The sequence below is a fragment of the Mauremys mutica genome, chromosome 6 (assembly GCF_020497125.1).
Source record: "Mauremys mutica isolate MM-2020 ecotype Southern chromosome 6, ASM2049712v1, whole genome shotgun sequence".
Lineage (NCBI taxonomy): Eukaryota > Metazoa > Chordata > Testudines > Geoemydidae > Mauremys > Mauremys mutica.
Genome location: NC_059077.1, coordinates 107,109,996 through 107,127,097, shown reverse-complemented (window position 1 = coordinate 107,127,097; position 17,102 = coordinate 107,109,996). Strand labels below are relative to the sequence as shown.

At 44.6% G+C, this 17,102-nt stretch overlaps 1 protein-coding gene across 6 annotated transcripts in view; it reads left to right on the top strand.

Annotated features, from left to right (window-relative positions):
• The first annotated feature begins 1,168 nt into the window (after positions 1-1,168).
• KDM4C (lysine demethylase 4C) overlaps positions 1,169-17,102 on the top strand; it is a 420,715-nt gene continuing 404,781 nt past the window's right edge. For 2 of the 6 annotated variants that reach the window (XM_045021576.1, XM_045021577.1), the window contains exon 1: positions 1,169-1,306. The gene's annotated coding sequence lies outside the window, so the exon portion shown is untranslated. The remainder of the gene's footprint in view (positions 1,307-17,102) is intronic. The other 4 variants (XM_045021572.1, XM_045021569.1, XM_045021570.1 and 1 more) reach the window with 4 other exon arrangements.

Below are 17,102 nucleotides of genomic sequence, written 5' to 3'. Positions count from 1 at the left end.
GTTCTACACAGTGGACAGGCCTATGGTTGTAACCTTATTGTATCAAAGTGGTTGGCTGCCTGACTTAGGTTTGACTAAAAAAAAACCTTTCCAGTTATGTGCTATAAACGTTTAAGCCTCATCAGATTTAAAAGATATATTTGTTCTGACAGCAGGAAAGTGGAAACTGCCATCTGTTGCTACACCGCACACATTGTCCAGCAGTAGCTTCAGCAATAGCTAAACCAGCAGCGTGACTGCGAGCGTGCACACCTGCACGAGTGCATGACGGAGAGCCCTACTACTGTGGAAAGCCACAACAGAGAGACGACTTCTACATCAGGTTTCAACACTCAAATAAAGTCAGTCACCAATTTCAGCCAGGAGCCCTGTTGGGAGAACAAGTACGTGGATCCCAGACGGGATGGGCTCCCTCGCACGAAGACGCGGCCAAGAAAAAACAGGGATCCTCACAAAAATAATTGCAGCCATGCCACCCGTTTCTATTCCAGCTCTAGCTGTGGACAGCAGCCAGGGCAGGGGGCTGGCTGGGAGCCACACGGCAGCATGGGGCGCACTGGCAAGGGCTTCTCCGCAAACGTGAGAACTTTTCAATTTGTGCCGAAATCCACGCGCGGGGCCAGCAGAGCTGCTTCACCTGCCCTCAGCTAACGGGCTTCATAGACTAGCCGGGTTGGCAGGGCCCTCAGGAGGTATCTAGTCCAACCCCCTGCTCAGAGCAGGGCCAATCCCCCCCCCACTAAATCAGCCCTGCCAGGCTGGCCCTGCGCGCGGCGAGCACCTGCCAGCTCTGCTGGCGCTGCAGGGAAGGCGCTGGCCTGGCTGCCGACCCCTAGGGGCGCTGCGGCCCCAGAGGGCCAACCCCGGAGCGGGGCCCGCCCCCGCGCGGCTCCTATTGGCCGAAGAGAGACCCGCTAGCTGCCTCTCCCGCTCACTGCCCTCACGTGACCTTCTCCAGGCTGTCACACAGCCCGTTTCAGTTACTGTCCCCGGTCCCTTTGTGTCACTCGCAACGAACATTTTCGTACACATGCGCAGTGCTCTTCCCGGAAATACTCGGGTGAACGGTTAAAGTGGTCCTTGGTCACCTGACACGGCCCTCCAGAGGAGTGGGCGGGGGCTCCCGTGTCACGTGACGCCCCCGGCTCGCTTCTGTGCTCGCCGTGCCTACAGGAGGGTCTGCGCATGCGCAAAAAACAGCTGTCATCCGCGCACGGAAGAAGCCCCCAAAGCAAAGCAGGGCGCGAGTGAGGGGCGGGTGCGGCCGCTCCCCCGACCCCGCGGTGCCGTCAGCGTCCCCGTCCAGGTACAGTCCGCGGAGCCGGGCCGGAGCGCACAGACCCGGCGGGGGGCAGAGGCCGGGCCTGGGGGTGCGGCTGGGGGAGCCCGCAGGGGAGGCCCCTGAGGGGAGCCAGCCGGGGCTGGAGCCCGCTGCGGGGGCGCGGGGAGCAGCGAGGAGGAGGCCGGTGCACGCAGCACTTAGGCGGGGATGCCGCTGCCACCTGCTCGGGGGAGGGGCCGGGAGTGTGTGTGTGTGTGTGAGTGAGTGAGAGCGGGGATGAGTGTGTGTGAGTGTGTGAGCGAGCGGGGATGAGTGTGTGTGTGTGTGTGAGAGAGCGGGGATGAGTGTGTGTGTGTGTGAGAGAGCGGGGATGAGTGTGTGTGTGTGAGAGCGAGCGGGGATGAGTGTGTGTGTGTGTGTGTGAGAGCGAGCGGGGATGAGTGTGTGTGTGTGTGTGTGAGTGAGAGCGGGGATGAGTGTGTGTGTGTGTGTGAGAGAGCGGGGATGAGTGTGTGTGTGTGTGTGAGCGAGCGGGGATGAGTGGGGAGCAGCCCAGCTTGTGTGTCTGGGGAGGGGCCGGTGGTGGCTTCCTGTGAGCAGCCCTGGCCCCGCGGAGAGGGGGTGCGGGTGGGTCCCAGCGCCCAATGCCATGCTCACTGTCTGCACCCTAAACCACCAGGTGGTAGGTACGGTGCTGCACTGGCTTAACAGGACGCGGGTGGGGGGGGGTCACACAGGAAACCAGCCCGCTTGCCCCAGCTGTCACTGTGGCTGCTGCCCTTGTGCACGCTGCAGCTGGGCTGGGTGCATCTGTTAGTGCGGCAGCGAAATGGAAGGAAGCGAGGGGCAAATGCAATTCTTGTGGCACATGTTGAGTTGTTTGGAGTTCGTGTTCACAAACATGCTATTGTTTTTTTTTTAAACAAGTGTTTTCATAACATTAACGTGAAACACAATCAGACATCATGTGTGACTTGTCAGTATGTCTCCCGCTTCTTGTGTGATTGGACTTCAGAGTTGGATATGGGCATGTGTGTAAACCTGGGTATCTTACTGTTGGAAAAAAACCCATTAAAAAAAAAAGTAGTGAAATGAGTACAGCAGGTATATCACTTTGTCCCCAATTCTACAATGACTCAGCATGGGTTGGCCCCCTACTGAAGTTGTGGTGCTACATGTGCACACAGATGTCTGTCCAAATAATATTAATCTCTACCTCTTACGTAGTGGTTTCCATCCGTAGATTTCAAAGTGCTTTACAAATGAAGTAAACGTTGTTATTTCCATTTCTCAGATGGGGAAACTGAGAAACAGAGAGCTGAAATGACTTGTCCAAGGTCACCCCTCAGGCCAGTGGCTGAGCCAGGAATAGAATCTGGCTCTCCTGAGTGCTAATTAGTTACTCTATCCACTGGGCCATACTGAATCCCTTGTAAGATTGGAACCTTCAGGAAGTGTTTTGGATCTTCTATTATGGATGCATTCTGGATTCTATTGCTTTGCATTGTGAAATAGTTCTCAGTATTTTTATAGAAAAATTATTTTTAAAATCAGGCTTGGTAAATGAAACTAGCAGGTGTCAGATAAATATAATCAATTAGTTCAATAGTGCATGGTATTAGATTGAGGTGCTGTTTTGACTTGAACTGTGACACTTTTTAAAAAGCCATGTAATTTCACAGATTCTTCATGTGTGGATTTGAATATAGTTTTCTGACTGTCCTATTCTCTCCATCATATTCTTTGTATTTTTTTTCAAATGGTCCATTTTTCTGTTCTTGCAGTTTCTGTAAACTATAGGTGCAGTAGAACAATATATACATTTCTTGTTGTAGTTGATATTTCAGTGACAGTTAACCAATACAAGACTGTAGCTTAGTACTATCACATAGGTGTCATGAAGTGGATAACAAGGGATTGTAGTTCAGAGATAGGGTTCCTATTGTCATTGTCAAAAAAAAAATCATAAGCAAACTCTCAACAGAATGTAGCAAGGGATTTTCTGTGTAATAACTGCAAAAACTAGAAAGAAAATGATTACTATATTCTGAATTAATTATCATTTTAGGCCCCAGTCCTACAGCTGACCCTGTGTGGGTACAGGGATTCACTTTATGCAGAGCAAGTTGCAGGATTGAGACTTTAAATTCTACATGATCAATCTACTTGAAAGTCAGAAAATAAAGGTAAAATCCTCCTCTCCTCACTTGTTCAAGTAATCCTATTAGGTTCATTTGGATTACTCACATGAGTGAAATGAGTGGGATTTGATCCCAAATCAGTAAAAGCATCATTGGCTTCAAGGTCTGGTAAAAATTAATATTTTTTTACTTTGAACATTTCTGCTAGGTTGTAATGCATTTGAATGAAGAGAACCGATCTTGTTTCTTATTGATTGATTTTCAGTGTTTATATCATTTTAGGGACTGAAGGATCCACCTTCGATGTTCTTAAATAGTTTTAAATTTATAGTTTCTTCCATTATTATTGCTGCTAATTTTTTAAAAGTAGGGACAGAAATTATCAGGTAGCTGACATACCCATAATTTGTAAGCTGATCTATTTTATGCAAAGCAAAGGGGTTTGTAGTGATAGGTTAGTGGCTTGATTTTTTTTTTTTAAGAGAGAAACAAAATGGCACAGTGATTTTTTTTTCTTGGATGCATTTTTTACTAAGATATTGAGTATGATGACATACATATTTGTAAAATTGTTTCTCTGTCAGTGTCTATACTTTGATAACCAACAAATGGTTTTTACTGCAACCCCCAAATGTAGACAAACAAAAATGTGATTTGCAAATTCTATTTTCCCTTGCTTGAAATTGGGGTAAACCAGGGGTGGGCAACCTATGGCACGTGTGCCGAAGGCGGCAAGCGAGCTGATTTTCAGTGGCACTCACACTGCCTGGGTCCTGGCCACCAGTCCGGAGGGCTCTGCATTTTAATTTAATTTTAAATGAAGTTTCTTAAACATTTTAAAACCATATTTACTGTACATACAACAATAGTTTAGTTATATATTATAGACTTATAGAAAGAGATCTTCTAAAAACATTAAAATGTATTACTGGCACATGAAACCTTAAATTAGAGTGAATAAATGAAGACTCGGCACACCACTTCTGAAAGGTTGCCGACACCTGGGGTAAACTGAACTGGTATGATTCATGGCTACCCTTGTCTCCACTTGAATTTGTGCTGGTATAGCTATGCCAGTTGCTGGCCACTGGTGGCTGAACTGTCGCTAATGCCTGGTAATAAAACCTATACTTTAACCTGCTTTTTTGGGATGTCTCCCAGGAAATGATTTTAGCCTAATAATAAAGAATGGTAAAGATTAAGCCATAATGGGGTCAGATTTAGTATACATTGCACTTAAGGAGGGGAGGAGGGAGGGCAGGAACATTTAGCCAGTATGAAGAGATGCTAAAATATGAAATTCTAAGATTTAGCCTTCTAATCATAGATTGCAATGTAACTATTAAAAGAAGAAAACGAGGTGCAGTGAGTTAGTTTTTTGTCTTGTGTCTCTGTTTAATACAGTATTTTGTCATTAAGGGTCTGAATTTTAAACAAGTCAGGTGGGGAGTTGTGTGCCAAACTTAAATGTACACTTACCACAGTTATGCATTCAAATCAGTAAATTACACAGGTAAATGCTAATTATTATTTTAGATTGTTTAAAATATGGCCTCTTTCAACTGGGGCAGCTGCTTAATGAATTAACTTGAAATAAGAGAGACTTCAAAATTGTCTTCTATTGGGATTTGACTATACTTCCTGAATCTGATGGTGAACATATCTTAGTTTTAGCTACATGAGGTGGCTAACTGTATTCAAATGTAGTTTTAAATGAAAATGATGTTTGAAAACTGTTTTTAGTTTTGGCTAAAGTATATATGGAACTTCAGAGTAGCACTTCTTATTATAATTGTCTTACTATTTGATTAAAGTTCCTCTCAATGATTATAGCAAATAAGAATTGTTCTTGGGACAACCATAACACTTTTCCAAAACAAAAATGTAAATAGTGTAACAGTGAGGCACTTGTTATTGCTTTCTGGTATTTTTTGTTGTTGTTGCTGCTCATTTAATGTCTACAACAAAACAGCAAACAAGTGACAGAAAATAACTGTTTAATTTAATAATTGGAGTTACACCTATCTCCTAGAACTGGAAGGGACCTTGAAAGGTCATCGAGTCCCGCCCCCTGCCTTCACTAGCAGGACCAAGTACTGATTTTTGCCCCAGATTCCTAAGTGGCCCCCTCAAGGATTGAACTCTCAACCCTGGATTTAGCAGGCCAATGCTCAAACCACTGAGCTATTCCTCCCTGTTATGCTGTTGCATTTTAAAAAAAATTTCTCCCTCTTCCCTTCCATAGACTCAGAAATTAGCAAGCTTAAATACTGGATATTCTAGAATGAGAACTTAATTAGTTATTCTTGCATATTTCAAACATGTAATAAACAGTTGCATACTGATGGGTCTAAACTGCACTATAAAACTGTGCTGCTTTTTTGGAGCAGCAAATTGTTAAGGACCTTGTAGATTTCTTAGATGGTATTGCATTTAGTTTACTATCATAGATTTATATATTAATCTAGGCCTTATTTCATTGGTTAAAAGGTGTGTAATTAAATGATAAATAAAGTCCTGATGCTGCATGCTTAAATGCTTAACTTTATACACATGAGTAGCCCCAATGCCTTCAAAGGAACTTCTCATGTACTTAAAGATAAGAGCATGGATAAGTTTTGCAGGACTTGAGTCTAACTTTGGGTAAAAATAAAGAAACATTCTTAGGTTAAAATAATATTTAAAGCAGATTTTCCCATCAATAATTTAAGATGTTAAAATATGAGAGTTTGAATTTTAAATGTATTTGTTCAGGTTAAAACAACTGCATAATACAAAAAGTAGAAAGTGAAAGCAAATTTACTTCTATCTGTAGTTCTCATCAGTTTCACTTTCTGGTTCTCAAACATTGGCAGAACACTACAATTGCAAACCTTAAGCAGGATTATTTAAATCCAAAAACAATTTAAAAAAAGAAAAGAAAACGAAGTGTAAAAATATAATTAGGAAGGCCAAAAAAGAATTTGAGGAACAGTTAGCCAAAGACTCAAAAAGTAATAGCAATTTTTTTTAGTACATCAGAAACAACCAGTGGGGCTACTGGACAATCGAGATGCTAAAGGAGCACTCAAGGACAATAAGGCTATTGTGGCAAAACTAAATGAATTCTTTGCATGGGTCTTCATCGTTGAGGATGTGAGGGAGATTCCCAAACCTGAACCATTCTTTTTAGGTGACAAATCTGAGGACCTGTCCCAGATTGTGGTGTCACTCACTGTTGATAAATGCAAAATAATGCACATTGGAAAACATAATCCCAATTATACATGTAACATGATGGGCTCTAAATTAGCTGTTACCACTCAAGAAAACTGTCCACAATGATGCCAAGATTTCTATCTGAAAACATAAAATCAATGTGCAACGGCAGTCAAAAAAGCCAACAGAATGTTGGGAATCATTAAGAAAGGGATAGATAATGAGACATAAAATATCATATTGCCTCTATATAAATCCATACAATGGATTTATATAGAGGCAATCCATCCATCTTGAATACTGTGTGCAGATATGGTCCCCCCCCATCTCAGAAAAGATAGATTGGAATTGGAAAAGGTTCAGAAAAGGGCAACCTAAATGATTAGGCGGATTGGATGGCTTCCATATGAGGAGAGTTTAATAAGACTGGGACTTTTCAGCTTGGAAAAGAGATGACTAAGGGGGGATATGATAAAATGATGACTGATGTGGAAAAAGTAAATAAGGAAGTGTTATTTACTCCTTCTCATATCACAAGAACTTGGGGTCACCCAATGAAATTAATAGGTAGCAGATTTAAAACAAAAGGAAGTATTTTTTCATACAACGCACAGTCAACCTGTGGAACTCCTTGCCAGAGGATGTTGTGAAGGCCAAGACTATAATAGGGTTAAAAAAAGAACTAGATAAGTTCATGGAGGATAGATCCATGACTGGCTATTAGCCAGGGTGGACAGGGATGGTGTCCCTAGCCTCTGTTTTCCAGAAGCTGGGAATGGGCGACAGGGAATGGATCACTTGATGATTATCTGTTCTGTTCATTCCCTCTGGGGCATCTGGCATTGGCCACTGTCAGAAGACAGGATACTGAGCTAGATGGACCTTTGGTCTGACCCAATATGGCCGTTCTTATGTAAAATAAAAAAATGCATTTCTGCCAGTAAAAAGTGAAATCCTGTCCCCATCAGGCAAAATGTCAGTGTGGCTAGGATTTCACCCAAAGTTTTTTTTGGAAATCTAGTTTTCTGTCAAAACTTAAAGCTTGAACCTACGGCTTGACAGTGTCCCTTTTTAAAAGAACCTAGATAATTCTTACTGCGGAGAAGGAAAGTAAAGAGACAGACATTGTTGGGGGTGGTGAGGTTCAGTTAATTTTCACCATTTATTTCCTTCATGTAGAAGTGACCTTACAATGTACTCAAAATTACAAATGTATTTGATACGTTGGAACCAGAAAAATTGTTTATACCAGCGTAGTGGTTAAGAAAAAGACATTTTATTTTGAATTAGAATAAATAGAATAAAAGACATTTTATTATGAATTAGAAATTGGCGGAAATATAGGGAATAAAGCAACAGAAATGAAAGTAAGTTTAAGGAACAGTCAGATATTTTGTAAAGGGGGGAGGATGGAGTGGCAAAACCAGGAGGTTTATGAGAAATCCCAAGAGATTTCCTTTTTAACAATTCCTTTATTCTGTTTTCTGCAATTACAGCTTTGCTAATACCTATTATTAAGGTTGCTTAATGTTTTCCCCTGTAACTCCATGTTTTTTGTTTCTTGTAATTTAGACAAACTTTAACCTTTTGGGCTGAAACTTTCCAGCTTGGTCTCAGTCTCCGGCTAATTGCTTTTGAGTAAACATTTAAAAAAAAAAGTTCTCACTTTTGAGAGTAGGTCAGTGAAAAACAGATAACATATATATTTTGTTAATTTTTTTTTTATAATCTAGTGTCCCAGGGATTTTGCGTATGGATTTGAAATTTTGGCAGGGTGATATTTCCGAGTTCAGAAGTTCCTTTGCTGTCCCTGTGAAAATGTCTCTAAGTTTGACTGAGTTATGAGCCATGGGAACTTGTTAAATGCATGCATGCTCCTGGGCCACACTGAGCCTCACATATCACTTCTAAATTGCTATATGGAGTTATAGCTTCAAACCCAACACAGGCAAAATGAATGTAGCTGGTTCTTTTCCCCCATCAAGATGCCTGTTGGTTTGGGGGAAGGAACACTGGGGCTGGGAATCAGGAGACTTTTTTGTGTCTTGCTTCTTCCATTGATGAGAAGCACAAATTTGTTGTTGTTATTATTATTATTATTATTATTATTCTAAACTCTTATTATTGCACAAGACTTTATATCTCTTCCCTAAAAGGGAGGCCTATATAATTCCTCCCATTTTACAGGAGGAATAACCGAGGACTAGAGAGGTTGCACGTGTCCCTTTTAGCAGAATTGGGAATAGAACCCAGATTTCTAATATGGTGGACCCAAGTCGTCTCCTCTAAACTACACTACCTTTCAGCAAGAATATGCCAAATTTGTGTGCTTGGCTATGCTCCAAAATGAGGCCCTTCCTTCTTGCATACAGAATGCTTCGAGATCCACAGAGAATTAGCAATATGTAAATGCAAAGTATCATTAACAGGTATAGAACCCAGGATTCCTAATTCTCAATCCCCTGCTTTAATCACTCATTTCCCAGAGGCAGGAATTCTGCTCTCTAACTTATGTCTAGCAGAGATCTGCATGTGATGGAATTATTTTCTCCTTCCCCGCCCCCAAAAGTCCATTTAAAAACTATGTTAAAAGTGTATTAGGGTGTAAAATGAAGGTCTCAAAATTTAGGAAATGTCAGAATTAAACTATACCACGCAACCCTTATTCTGCTCCTTTGTGCGTATGTATTATGACGCAATTTTTAAATTTAACAATGATCACGTATAATTGTTTTCCCACTTCGTTCAGTGCATGGGAAGAACAGTGAGTGAGGCAGGGACTGAAGGAAGAGAAAAGGAGAGTTTTGTGGTCAAGATGCTGGCCTAGGACCTGTGATAATTGGGTTTTATTCCTGGCTCTGCCATACATTTCCTACACGATAAACCAAAACGTTTGGACGTGATCACTAATTATGTGATTCTCTTTTGTTGGGTGCCCTATTTAAGATACCAGGGATTGATATTTGTTCCCCCCACCCCCCAAAAAGTTCTCAAGACTCTCAATTCCAGTTAAAGTCAGTGGGACCTGTGAGATGATCACCTCTGAAAAAATCAAGAATTAAGTTCAGCGTTCAGTTACTGAGTGTGACATTCCCCCAGGTGCAGCCTGCACTGCTGAACTGCTGTGTTCCCTTAGCTCTCCAGTCTAGGATCCCTTTTACGCCGCTTTGCTGGTGAACAGCAAACCCCTCCAGGCTCTGCTCACTCACAGCCACCAACATGCAAAGTCACTCCCAGCCAGGGCCGCCCAGAGGGGGGGGGGCAAAGGGGGCAATTTGCCCCGGGCTCCGCAGGGGCCCCCAAGAGAACAGCGGAGGCTCCCGCCTCCGCCCCTCTCCTGGAGCCTCAGCGCATCAAGCGCCGAGTCTCCGCCGGGGCCCCTGAGCCCCGCCCCGCTCCGAGCCGCGTGGTGAGGGGGCGGGGCTGGGAGCTCCAGGCTGAGCTCAGCTCCCTCCACTCAGTGTGGAGCTCCCAGCCCCGCCCCCTCACCACGCGGCTCTGAGCGGGACGGAGCTCAGGCCCCGCCGGGGACACGCTGCGGCTGTTTCGGCGAGGCGCTGAGACTCCGGGTGAGGAGGGAGCCGGGGGTAAGAGGCTGGGGCCGGGGCGGGGGGGAAGCGGGACCCGCTGCCGAAGCGCAGCCCGGTCTTCGGCGGCGGGGGGTCCTTCCGTTCTGGGACCCGCCGCCGAAGTGCCCCGAAGACCCGTGGCGGGGACCCCCCCCCGCCGAATTACCGCCAAAGACCGGGCTGCACTTCAGCGGCGGGTCCCGCTTCGGCGGTAATTCGGCGGCGGGAGGCTCCCGCCGCGGGTCTTCGGGGCACTTCGGCGGCGGGTCCCGGAACGGAAGGGCTCCCCGCCGCCGAAGACCCCGGGCCCCCGCAATCCTCTGGGTGGCCCTGCTCCCAGCTGAATATATGAATGCTATGCCCAGGCATTCATGAATAGATACAGAGTGATATCTGCCTATCCCTCAGTCCCAGCCTTGCCTCCCAGAAATGTGCATCTTGCATCGTTCAGTAGCCCACTGGACCGTACAAGGTCATGAGTTAGTCCGTCATTCCAACAAATGTAATGAATATGCAGCAGCCCTGTTGGCCTGAGTAGAGATTTTTCAAACACACTGGTTTAGATAAAATAGTAAAAACAAGTTTATTCACTAGAGAAAGATAGATAGATTTTCAGTGATTTATAAGTAATAAGGAATAAAAGTCAGTGCTGGTTACAAAAGAAATAAAAAGACAAACACGCAAGCTAATTCCTAAACTTTACCAAGACTAATATGTTTAAAAACAAAAAGGTTTCTCTCACCCAAAAGCTTGCAACAGTCTGTACCGCTTGGAAAAACCTCCAGGCCAGGACCACGCTCCCCATTTCAATGACCTCTACATGGCAACAAGATTGCTTGTAAGACAAGGGGGAGAAGAGGTGATGAGGAGATCACTGCCTCTCCTTTTTATACTCTGACACTTTGTACTGGAAAAGTCTTTGCTGAGTCATGGGATCAGGCAGTTCCATGGTGTACGTGAACTGCCAACTGTCCTTCAGATGAATTGTAAATTTCTTGTTGACAACTCCCCTGCTGGTGAATCTCCGATTAAGCAGGTGATGGCCGTTTAGCACTTAGCTGGTGTGCCACTATCCATTTGTCTTTGAGAAAATAGTTTGAGGGCGCTGTCCAGAATTACAACATATTTCAGTAACAAACCTATAACAAGATCGCACAATTTTACATGCAGTGATGTTATACACATTTCATCAGGATAATAATATTTAGCAGATTTGAATTTTAAAATGATATTTCACAAGGCATACTTTGTACACACTATATCATAACCATATAAAAGTGGGGGTACATGGGTGTACAGGGTTGTCACATTGAGCTACCCAAAATAGGTGGTCACTTTGGCCTTAATCTCGCTGTGCCTCAGCTCCTCACCTGTAAAATATGGTATTAATTCTCTAAAGAATTATTGTGAAGATAAATTCATAACTGTTTGTGAGGCACTCATATGTACAATGTAGTGGTGAGCGTTCCAGAAAAGCTCATGAAGACATTCTTGAAAAATTCCTTATTCAGTGAAAGGTTTAGATGGTGTGCAGTAAATAAGATGAGACACTTTTTGAATGAAGAGGATAAAAAGAAATATTGAGCAGCTGCCTCACTGAACATCATGTGGTCATATAAGAAAAGACTGTGTCATGATGTATACTTACAAAAAGGCAGAATTAAGTTTGTGTGTGCTACCTGGATTCTGGCCTTTCTGAACTTTTGAATGCTTCACTCTGCAACCTTAAGAATGCTTTCTAATATATATTTTTTGTGAGGAATTAATATTTATTTTGTTTTTCCCTTTCAGTAGGATTTGAAAAATCCATTCACAATTGGCAAGTAGGCAACTTTTTCCTTAATGATGTGTGGGGAGTAGAGTGTTTGTCAGCACTTAAAAAATGTATCAGGTACCTACTAACTATAGGTAGATACAAAAGACAAAGTGTACGTGTGTATGGAGTGTCTTTCCATCACCGATGCTCAGGGCAGTGCCCTGGTGAAAAGGCCAGTCTCTGGGAGAACCATCATGGAAGTGACTTAGCAGAAATTAGACAGCAGTAATCAGCACAAGCAAAACGTTTTCAGCATAAATTCAAGACAAACATAACTAAAATTCTCCAATTTGGGGTTTACTCATCACTGGATCTAGAATCCTGTCATCTTATAGCCATTCTTTTCGACGTGGCTCACAAGCAGCCATTCTTATAGCTCCTTATCAAATCACATGTATGAGGGGAGAAGAGAAGAAAGCCAGAGATGCTGACCTTTTGCTTACTGAGAACTAGGTGTTGCCTCTGCATCCCGTCACAACCAGTGTCTGGCTACGTGATTCTGATACATTTCTCACTCTACCCCCCAACCCCAACTCTACCTGCTAGAAGGGAGAAGGTGTTTTCTCCTTCTCCCTCCTCTTGGGGGCTGCAAAGGGGATTGGTAAGGAAGATTACTGCTAGTCTACCCCAGAGCCTCCCATCAGAGGTGTTGACTTTCTAATGTGTTGTGGGGGAGGGGTGTGCTCCGCCCCAGGTCCTGCCCTCACTCCATCCCTTCCCCCAAGGTCTCAAGAACCATAGTAAAAAATAAAAGGAATACTGAAGAATGTTTCTTATGAAAGTAGGGAATGGCTAGCATTAACTTGGGCGCAGGTGCTGTGTGTGCTTTCCGAACTCTGCTTGGCTAACACACCCAAGTCCCGCTTTTCATTGAGTTCTCCAGCAGAGACCATCAATCATGGCAGTTCTGCAGTGGCTCTGAGACACAATCAAATTTGACTAAATAAGACATAGCCCAGATCTGTAGAAGTTTGTTATTAATGCATTAAACCAGTGGAGAACTTAGCCCAGGGGTCGGCAACCTATGGCACGCTGCTGCCTGCCGGGGTGCCGCTCAGCCTGCTGCCGAACCCCAGCAGGCAGCAGTGTGCCATTAAAAATGCTGCCCGCCCCAACCCGCTGTTCTCCACCTCTCGCCTACCACTCTCTCTGGCGGGGGCAGGGGGCAGAAGCAAGCTTGGTCCTGCCGGCTGCTGCTGTACGGCAGGCTCTGCCAGAGGCCAAGCTTTCCCCTCCCCCGCCTTTTCCCCCAGCATGCTGCGTCGTGCCCCACCTCCTCTCCCTCCCTGCCGCCGATGGCCCTTGCGAGGGAGGGGAGAAGAGCAGCCCCAGCGCCCTCGCTGCTCAGACCGGTAAGGAGGTGGGGAAGGGAGGCAGGAGCGGGGCGTATCCCTCCAGCCCCCTGCCGTGAGCCACTCAGGGCAGGGGGCTGGGAGCACCCCCCTGATCCCAGCCCACCCCCTCAGCCCTTTGCCCTGACCCCTGCACTCCCCTTGTACCCCAGCTCCCTGCATCCCCCCCACGACCCCATCCCTGACTCCTGCACCCTCCACACATACCCAGCCCCCCCACACTCCGTGCCCTGACTCCTGCACTCCCCACACATACCCAGCCCCCCAATGCCCTGACTCTTGCACCCCTCACATCCTCACCCCCCCACCCTGAGCACCAAATGGGAGCTCCTGCACCCCCCCATTCCCACCTGCACCCCTCACACCAAATGGGAGCTGCCCAGGTAAGCGCCCCCACACCCAAACCTCCTGCCCCAACCCTGAGCCCCCTCCCTCATTCTAGCTCCTGGCCAGACCCTGCACCCCCAGTCCTGTGCTCAGAGCACCTCCACCCTCAGCTCAGTGCAGAGAGAGAGGAAGAGAATGGGCCAGAACCAGGGAGAAGGTAGGTACCCACTATATGTGGGCAGGGCCAGGACCCCAGGCTGGCAGTGGGCTGAGCGGGGCCGGCGGCTGGGACCCCAACTGGCAAGGGGCTGGCAGCCAGAACCCCAGACCGGCAGCGGGCTGAGCGGGGCCGGCAGCTGGGACCCCGGCTGGCAGGAGCCAGCGGACAGAACCCCAGACCGGCAGTGGGCTGAGCAACTCGGCCTGCTGCTGGTCTGGGGTGCTGGCCCTGCTCAGCCCGCTGCCGGTCTGGGTTTCTGGCTGCCGGCCTCTTGCCAGTTGGGGTCCCAGCCGCCGGCCCCGCTCAGCCCGCTGCCGGCCTAGGTGAACGGAACCCCAGGCCGGGAGAAGGCTGAGCAGGCCGGCGGCTTAAGATCAGCATTTTAATTTAACTTTTAGTGAAGCTCCTTAAACATTTTGAAAACCTTGTTTACTTTACCTACAACAGTAGTTTAGTTATAGTATATGTAGACTTAGAGAGAGAAACCTAAAAAAAAGTTAAAATGTATTACCGGCACGTGAAACCTTAAATTAAAGTTTATAAATGAAGACTCAGCACACCACTTCTGAAAGGTTGCCGACCCATGACTTGACCTATTCTTTTGGTATGTCATTCAGCAGCTCCATATGTTCAATGCAAGTGGCATACTATGATGTTTGTAACGACTTTCCTTCTGTAAAGTCCATCCAGCTCTCATAATAAAGGGCAGTCTCTGCTGGTTTTGCCATTTTTGTCTGACAGTTTTCTCCCATATTGGAAAGGAAGAAAAAATTATGTTGTATAAGCGGTTTGTTTTGATCATCAAAAAATAGAGAATCACCTTGCGTGCAATCTATTGCTGTAGGTTCTCCAGGCTGTAGTTTTTCCTATTTCAACTTGTTTCACAAAGATCAACCCTTCTGAACTGTTGCTAACCTGAATGAGCCACAAACAGATAGATAAATAAAATAAAAATGTTCTTACTTCAGTATTATAATGCACTCCTCTGACAATGGTTATAATGGAAACAGTAGGGTTTTTTGGAGCACAAAAATCAGGTTTTCCATATCACATAACATTTGGTACATTTTTCATTCATAGTGCAGATAAAAATATTTGCTGTAATAAACAGTTTCTAGTGTTTTCTCTGTTTTAGGTGCTCTGATTTTGTACAATCAAGCATTTCTTGCTATTGAGCTTTGGTATCCGGTAACAGGATCTGTCTGATTTGCAGAAATGAGTTGTAGAGAAATGTCAGAGGATAAGGTGGATAAAATACGATTTTCATTTAAATAAGAAATTTAAATAAAATTTTTTTAATCCAATTTTTATCCACACTATTTGCTCTAGCCTTCTCTGCAATTAACTGCTACAGAATTTACATACTTCTGTCTGAAGAGTTAAAATCACTCTACTAATTTCAGGAAAAAGAGAAAAAAATCATTGTGTTGAAATGGATCAGTATTATGGAATGTCATCCTTCACCCTCTCACAACTTCCCGGATTAAAAAAAAAAAGTATATAATGTATAGAAGTAGAAGGGTAGAAGTTTTTTGTGTGTGTGTGTGTTTTTTTTTTTAATCTCTCTCATCCCAGGGTAGAAGTTTTGTTACACACACACACACCCCCTACCTACCCTGGGATGAGGTGCAACATGAGCATGTTTCTATTAAATATAGGGGAAAAAGTATCAAAGGAGTTTCAAAGTTATGGATTGGGATAGCTCAGTGGTTTGAGCATTGGCCTGCTAAACTCAGGGTTGTGAGTTCAATCCTTGAGAGTGCCATTTAGGGAGCTGGGGTAAAAATCTGGGGATCGGTCCTACTTTAGCGCAGTGGGTTGGACTAGATGATCTCCTGAGGTCCCTTCCAACCCTGATAGTCTAAGATTGTATGTTTCCATTCCAGAAAATGTAAAGGCACAAGGCCTGGTACCTCAGGGGGTGTGTTCAGAGAAGGGTCAGAGGTTTACCTAGCCCTGTAACCATGACAGGGTCCACAGGGTCTTCTGTAGTACCAACCACAGGGGCCTTGGGCGGAGGTAATGCCATTTCCTTTTTTCCCACCTCCCACAGACTCCCATGGATTTCCTTATGCCTAATCTATTTGAGTTTGGTGGTAGATTTCCGTTATAGCATCTGTTTGTGGAAACAGACAGAAACCATTTCTCTTGGTTACTGTAATATCTATCTGTAAAGAAAGTATAATAGGACCTTAGAAAATCCTAAAACCCAACATGTTGGAATTTTTCATGCTTTCTGGGAGAAACATATTATAAAGTTGTGCTCTTTTTAATTAGCAGTAATGAGTAAAGTCACTTTGTGGAGAGGAAAGCCATGTCATAAGGAGGAACACAGTTATTTTTTATATTAATTCTGCAGGAAAGCTTTGTTTTATTTTTACCCTGTTACTTTATTACATCAGTCAGCTGATATACTAGTTTTTTCTGAAGGTATGGGAAACTCACAATAACTGCAGATTGTCAAATAAGTAAATGAATAAATAAGGCCCAATTTGGAAATACTGTGGGGGGGAAAAATCGCATAATTTTGGCCTTGTCAAAAAAGATCAAGTGCCAAAAGTAAGAAGTGTATCAGAGATGTACAGTCTGGTCACAACAAGGAAACAACATTTCTGAAAAATGTGCTGTTGATGGCAATATAGTTGAACACCCATGTTCTTTCATATAGTGTTAGCCACATCTTCATAGCAAGTTTCTTATGGTCACCTCCGCACCCATTTATGGTCATGTAACACCCATATGATAAAGCTATTTCTTACATAGAAAAGTTAGCAGTAGGGAAGTATTTTATTTGTCTTTTGATGCAGTTTAGCAGCTGGAAACAAGGAAAGGGAGATAGCACCTTGTGACCTGCCAGCTTCCCGTGTACCACTTAGAGTTAGAAGACTAATGTGACTGAAAGATACTGTTGTACTTGACCAGCTTGATATATTGGCTCTATCATTTATTGGTACACCTCTACCCCAACTTAACACGACTCGATATAACACGAATTCGGATATAATGCGGTACAGCAGTGCTCCGGGGGTGCGGGGCTGCACACTCCTGCCGATCAAAGCAAGTTCGATATAACGTGGTTTCACCTATAACGCGGTAAGATTTTTTTGGCTACTGAGGACAGCATTATATCGGGGTAGAGGTGTATTTCATTTGTAAGAATAAAACGTACAGGAGGATTGCCAGACTGTCGTGTTAAT